Here is a 7,020-nt window from a genome sequence, read left to right on the forward strand (position 1 = left end):
CAGTATTTATAACAACGAAACAGACGTTCTGCTTATTGCTGATCCCCGCAAGCTATTACGTAACCTTAAGCTTGACTTGTAAACAATAAAAATATCCCTAGATACTTTGTATTTACAAACTGTGCAAAGAAAATCAATGAATAAAGGAAGCCATTCGAATGCAAATAATGATTTTACAAAAATAATGGTGACCTTGACATTGACGATACTATTCATATGAGAGTCAAATTTATCCCAGCTATTGTGATTCTTTGAAAATAGAGAAAATCAAGAAATGAAGACGCCAGATTATTGGCAATGACTTTTTACAAAATAGCAAGTGACCTTGACCTACACCTAACTAACATGAAACTAATTGTTCAAGATATTTTTCCTGCTTTACATATAGGAGAATGTCATTGAAGTCATATTCTAGAATCACATGTTGTTGAAAAATTATATTTTCAGTAACCGTTCAAGTTGACCTTTTGACCCCAAATGAAATCATCAGACTCAATTATTCATGCAAGAGTTATTTCCTAAGACGACTATATAGTTTTATTTAGGACTTCATTTCTTAACATTTTCTTCGTTATACACAAGTTTGTCCATCGTGTTACAATTAACAGTTAATGATAACATGGCACACAAGGATATAAAACTGCAATTTTGCGTTTGAAATGGACAAGGGATCACATATTCACCCGGTCACATCATTTGGGAGTTTAACCAGAGGCATCTTGGGAAATGAAAAGAAAAACATAAAACTGGAAAAGAATGAATACAAAAGACAGACTCAAGTGTCACGGTCTGGGCAATCGATACTGGTCATCATGGAAGGACATCAGAATGATTGGCAGCGATCATTGTACTCAACAATACAGCAAATACCAAAGGTCAAATGGCCTTTTTCTCATTAAATGGATTCAACAAAAGAGTGCACACGCGTCGACTTGACCAGTTCATAAATTCAACCCCGATATACATAGCAATATAATTATATTATAGCGCAGTCTACTCTCACAGGACATACATCGTGTATTCCTTTCTATATGCTTTTTTTCTATATAAACTGATTTGAAGGTTGCTTAAGTTTTTCTTTTGGGTATTTTGAAATTCCTCAATTTCCTTACAGGATCTTTCCTTTATAGACTTTCAGACAATTAAGGCTTACAGTGCGACCCATAACGAGCACATGTAATGGGAATGCACTGTTGATATAGACAAAAAGAGACATTCTTCATATAAGATATGCCGGATGAAATTCATTTGTCTAACATCCTATTAACAGCCAGGGTCATGTAAGGACGGCCTTCCATGTATGTGGTGTGTTTAAAGTATCTAAAGTGTTTAATGAGCACTAATGGTCAGTTGTCTGAAAGACTAAGGTCATTGAAAAAAAAAAAAAAAAAAAACTGGCGCGGTGGAAGGATGACTTGCCCAATGAAAGAATTTACAAAATTGGTTTCTTAATGTTCAGCGTTTTCTTAGAGATCAATAAGTGCTTTTCCATAGAGATCCATGAGTATGTATTTGTTGATACAACGTATTCCAGAAAATTGCTCATTTCATTTATATTACAACAAGTATGAACTTTGTATTATCGGATCCTCCTAATCTATAGACAATAGAGATCAGGAAACTTAAGAGGGCATCGGCTGAGCTGATGATAGAAACAAAGCTAGCTTGTATTTTTGTAATTCTGTCCTAGGCACAACTTGATGATGTCGGAAGTGATTTACTGATCTTAACGAGATACACAGAAACACTGGTTTGTAGCGATATTCATTATTCATTACGGTCATATGATTCGTCCTCCGAAATAGATAGTTCGTTACTTGTTTCTCCAATGCAAAAAAAGTAGGACTCATGTTTCCGCTTTTCTGTATTTTATGCCTTTGACACGCTATTCTGTGAACTCAACATAATATATTTTGACTCACCCTGGGTGTACTGCGAGTTTCAAATGAAGTAGAATAGTTATAAGTTCCTAATAACTTTAATCACAGTTCCTAAACCGTCTTAAAATGTTTTAAGACAAGGATGCGTCCTCCCTAAAACAAATGTTCGTTTCGTTTATAGCGTGTTGCATCGGCTACGAGGAACCAATGACGTCCTTGAGGATACATAGAAGGTAAGGTCTGTCCTTCTCGTGCAGAAATTCCTACTCCTTCAAACAATTGTTTTACGTAATAAGTACCTAAACCTAAATTTTGCTTATGCCGTTAAAAGCTAACCAGTCTTTCAAGGTTGCCGTTAAAAGCTAACCAGTCTTTGTCTGCGGTGTATTTCCTGCTTTATTGAACATCCCGTCAGAAGTCAACACGTTGCTGTTATCGTAAAAAAATAAAGCAACATGCTCGTTAACTGATCATTATAATACCAGACGATTGTTTCTGATTAACAATTTAGCAAAATCAATTTTCGGCCAGGATCAAAAGTAGGTATTGATCTTTCTGGCGGAACTTTCTGAATGAAGTGTTCCAAGACGATGAAAAAATATGTATTATCAATCGTGTAACTGTGTCTATACTTAACATCGACGTACAAAATCATACACAGGGGCTCGATACTTAGCTGGAGGTACATATCACACACAGGGGCTCGATACTTAGCTGGAGTTACATATCACACACAGGGGCTCGATACTTAGGTGGAGGTCTGTGTATGTGGCACTATCTGATTATAATTGTAGTTGTCTTCCAGTACAGGAACAGTCAAGTTTCTCTACACCAGGCTCCTAATAGTATAATCTATATTCCAGGATATCATCATTAGGAACGTAATATGGAAAGAAACCGGAGTGCTTGGAAAAAACCCAGCTGATTACTAAGGTGACACATCAAAAAATGTGAGGAAAAGATTAGGATAGACAAAACAACAATTAATACAACTAGCGTCACTGAACTGGAATTTCTTTGAAGAGAAGGATTTGTTTAATTACTACAAGGCATGTGACTAATTGGCAATTCCATTTACTAATATTTCTTATGTAGACTAGCTTTGTCTCATTATATAATTTTTAAGAGAAAAGCAGTTTATTTGGTTTCCGATATGTTTTAACGTTATGGAGTGGTGTTCATATATACAAACCAGAATGAACTTTAAAGATGTTATTCACTACCAAATGGTACCAACATTTTGAGAATAACTATACTTAAGACAAATAAGACCCCAACAAGAATTTCGACAGTATTGTATTCGTGATATTTGTAAAATGACGTCTTAGATATGTACCCATCTAAACAAATATCAGAAGCAATGACTTTTACATAATGCTAAGTTTGTATTGTAATTAATGTTCCTTTTTTTCTAATATTTGTCTGTGTCATTTAATGAATTTCACCGCTTATTCCAACAAACCGGTGAATTTCAAGATTTCCGAAGAAAAAACCAGCATGTTCAATATGACACAGACTGTAATTGGTTTACATGTCCCTGTGACACTAACAGTATATTTTATATATAATAGCCAGCACTCCAATATACATACATATATATATATATATAATGTAGTGCGTTACATATAAGTAAATCGAACCAATTCGCGTGCTGTGACGTTCGATATAGACACGAACGTTCACTCTATCTTCTTAAATAGCATTTTATATAGCTAATACTCGGCACACTGGCACATAAAACGACTTTGTTCTGACATGTCGTAATTAGTAATTAATTCCAAATTCACAGAATACGTCTCAGCTGTTGCTTATAAGCTTCACTTTCATGATGCTTGTTGACTTCAAGGTGACTGCCATACTGAAAGCACATGGTTAGTGAAGTTGAAAGCTTTGAATGTTTACACGGAATATCAGTATACACTCAGCAGCAGCAGTTGTCGAAGGTTAAACTATGCCTGCACGAAAGTATAATAGGCGCTTACTGCAGATAGGAATATGTATAGTAATACTCGTATACTATTAAAATATGTATACTGTCATAAGCATGGATATTTAAAATGGGCTCATATAAAGATGAAATACATGAATATACATATATGTATACATTTATTAACTTAGATGTTTTTAAATGAAATTACAATTTTCTGTATAGGTAATGGCAAATCAAAAGTAATAGCGGAAAGTTTTTGTATATATTCACAAGTACTACATAGAAATATCTAAGAAAATGAAGTTTTATAGGACAGAGACTAGGAGCCGCGGTAGTCATGTGGTTAAATTGTCCCGACACATTACCACAATCCCTCCACCTCTGGGTCGCGAGTCCGAATCCCACTGGCTCTTAATAGAAGGTTAAACTAATAAAACCCAAACCCACTAGTGTGCTTGTTTGATTAAATTAACGTCACATTAACAGTCAGGGTCATGTAAGGACGGCCTCCCATGTATGCGGTGTATTGCGTGTATGAAGTGCGGGTGTGCGTTTTGGGAGACTGCGGTATGTTAGTGGTGTGTCTTCTTGTATAACTGAAGCATGCCGCCGAAGATACGAAGCAACACGTCCCCACTCGGTAACATTATTATTAACAGCGGGCGAACCAGTCATCCCACTCCCTTTTATGCTGAATTAACTACACACAACGTATACCATTGTCTAAAGTTTTTTTTTTTTTTTTTTTTTTTTAACGTTTTATAAGGTTTAGTGCTATAAAAAGCTAAAACATTTTGTACATTTCTTACTGTTTTAAAGCACTAGCTGTATATATGATACGTTAACATAAATCGTAATATTTGATAAACGTCATGTCAAAATGTTCAGACACTATCACTATCCTCTTCTCCTGTATCTCAAGTTTGGTGTCAACAATAGCAATGACGTTGGTATGTGCCTTTTCTACAGTACTCCGGTTTATCAACGATATCTGCCATGCCCGGCAAACGACCATAGCGATAAATAAGAAAAAAAATAATTATGTGGACTTTTGATGGTTTCACAATAGTATGTAAATACACATTCCAACGGAAAATTTTCGGCATAACTTTGGTTTTTCAATAGTTGCCCCACGAAAAAATATATAATGAAAATAAATCAAACATATATGATGTCAATTACTTACCTTTTCATGATATATCGTGATGGTTAAATAAATCCAACACATCAACGAGTCAGTAACTCTCCTACAACAGTTTAACACATTAGCGAACACGTGGTTAGGTCGCGGTATTGACTGATGTCTGGAATTCCAAGAATGCAAGGTTACTGTAGATTTAGAGGCGAGAAGTTTTTTTCCTTCGTAACTCTCTGATGTAGTATTACACTCGAGTAAATAGAAATCAAATCATAGCATTTTTGCAGTAGAGTCTTTAAGCGGGTCAGTTCGATCTGCTGTCTGTAATATTAATGTTGCTGCTCTGTGATAAATGCTATGTAAACAAAGCAACTGTTTTACCTGGTCAGACAAACACGGGACATTGATTATGTCATAAATTAATTAAAATCCCACACAATAATACACATTGTGATAAAATGACAATTTTCGGTTAACCTGCAACCACGCATTTTTTCTCACTGATAAACTAAGCTATGAATAAATAATTAATTTCGATTTTTCTACAAACGTTTTCAATCCCATCCAAAAATCAATTTTGGAAAATACCACTCTTACAAACTATATACATTCTATCCGATCAATAAATATCCGTCAAGCAAATGTCCGGACCAAGACTTTGGAAAGTTTCTGTGTATGATCTGTCGGTACCGTTCCAGAGACCTCGGAGCGCGTGCCAGGGGAAGGCCGACTATTGCCAACAAGTGGTTTAGTGGGGAAGGCTGTCTACTGCCTTGTTACGCTGTGTCTATTGATCCAGGAACAGGGGTCTCTCGCCATGCCGAGTCGGCACTAATTACGGAACAGCCCACGGAGACTGCTTCCGAACTTTCCTACTGGATCATAGGGTCCGGGTTCGGACTAAAACATAAGGGCATTCATTGTTTATGTCTCAGCTTAACCATTTTTGGGATGAAATTATTTGTTCGTGCTTTAGTTTGACCACTTTGGGGGTGGAATTGCTACATATTGTAAAGTTAACCTAAGGCAATATACGTTTTATCTCAATTAAGATGTTGCGCCAACAGGTAAGACAAAATATGGACGATAACTTGTAAATCTCGTATAGATATCGTGTACTGTGTACAATTATCTTTTAATAGTGAAGGACTTGTCAACATGATTTGAAAGTTTTATCTCAATAGAACAATTGACCAAAGACCTCGAGCAGCACACCCCGTCATCACATAATGGAACCAGACAAACATACATAATACAACTTTATCCCATAACTATGCATGTTTTCCAATGAAAACCTATGTGATCAATTCCATAGCAGTTGGTTATCATTTGTGTTTACACACGCCAGTGTGTAAACACCTATGACGCCTCTGATTGGTCAACTCCAAGATCTCTTGATTCCTATTGGCTCTCAACATCGGGCAACTTTTCATAGAGCATTGTCTTGTGAATAGTATTGTTTTTACTGTTATAACAGGTAGTTGCTTATTCAAGGTATTAAACAACGGAATATTGACTTTCTATTTAGGCACTATATTTTATGGCGGATAGATATCACTTAATATTGTATCTTGGTAAGTTTCCCTTAATGAAGCCGGGAAAATAGTCAACACGGTATAAATATTAAAGAGTTAAAGTTATGGGATAAATAAGTTCCCCAACGCATGACTGTTGTACATCATGTTTATCTAAACTCTCGTTAGTTAATTTTCTAATTTTGTTAAGTAATTGAAAATTAACTAACTCGAGTTTGATAAACATGATAAACAACAGTCACTTGTTGGGGAACCTCAGTTTATAAAACTGGTGTGTTTATCACAACAAGTTTGTTACCGAACGCTAAACATAGAGTAGTTTGTTTGTTTGTTTATCAATAATGCTATTGATTAATTAACAGATACGTCTTTGAAGAAAGAACTTGTTTTTATTAATTAATGTCCTTTAAACAGCTAGGGCCATGGACGGCCTCCTATGTATGCGATGTGTAGTGTGCATGGATTGCGTGGTGCGTGACTTGAGTAACTGTGGTATATTCATGTTATGTCTTCTTGTAAAGTAGAACTGTTGCCCTT

The 7,020-nt window shown here is 35.7% G+C and overlaps 1 protein-coding gene across 1 annotated transcript in view; it reads right to left on the reverse strand.

Moving 5' to 3' along the window:
* The window catches only part of LOC138331160 (LHFPL tetraspan subfamily member 2a protein-like), a 44,807-nt gene extending 39,065 nt beyond the window's left edge, over positions 1 to 5,742 (reverse strand). The window contains exon 1 of the mRNA XM_069278629.1: positions 4,997 to 5,742. The gene's annotated coding sequence lies outside the window, so the exon portion shown is untranslated. The remainder of the gene's footprint in view (positions 1 to 4,996) is intronic.
* Positions 5,743 to 7,020: the final 1,278 nt, after the last annotated feature.

This window comes from Argopecten irradians, chromosome 9 (assembly GCF_041381155.1).
Source record: "Argopecten irradians isolate NY chromosome 9, Ai_NY, whole genome shotgun sequence".
NCBI lineage: Eukaryota > Metazoa > Mollusca > Bivalvia > Pectinida > Pectinidae > Argopecten > Argopecten irradians.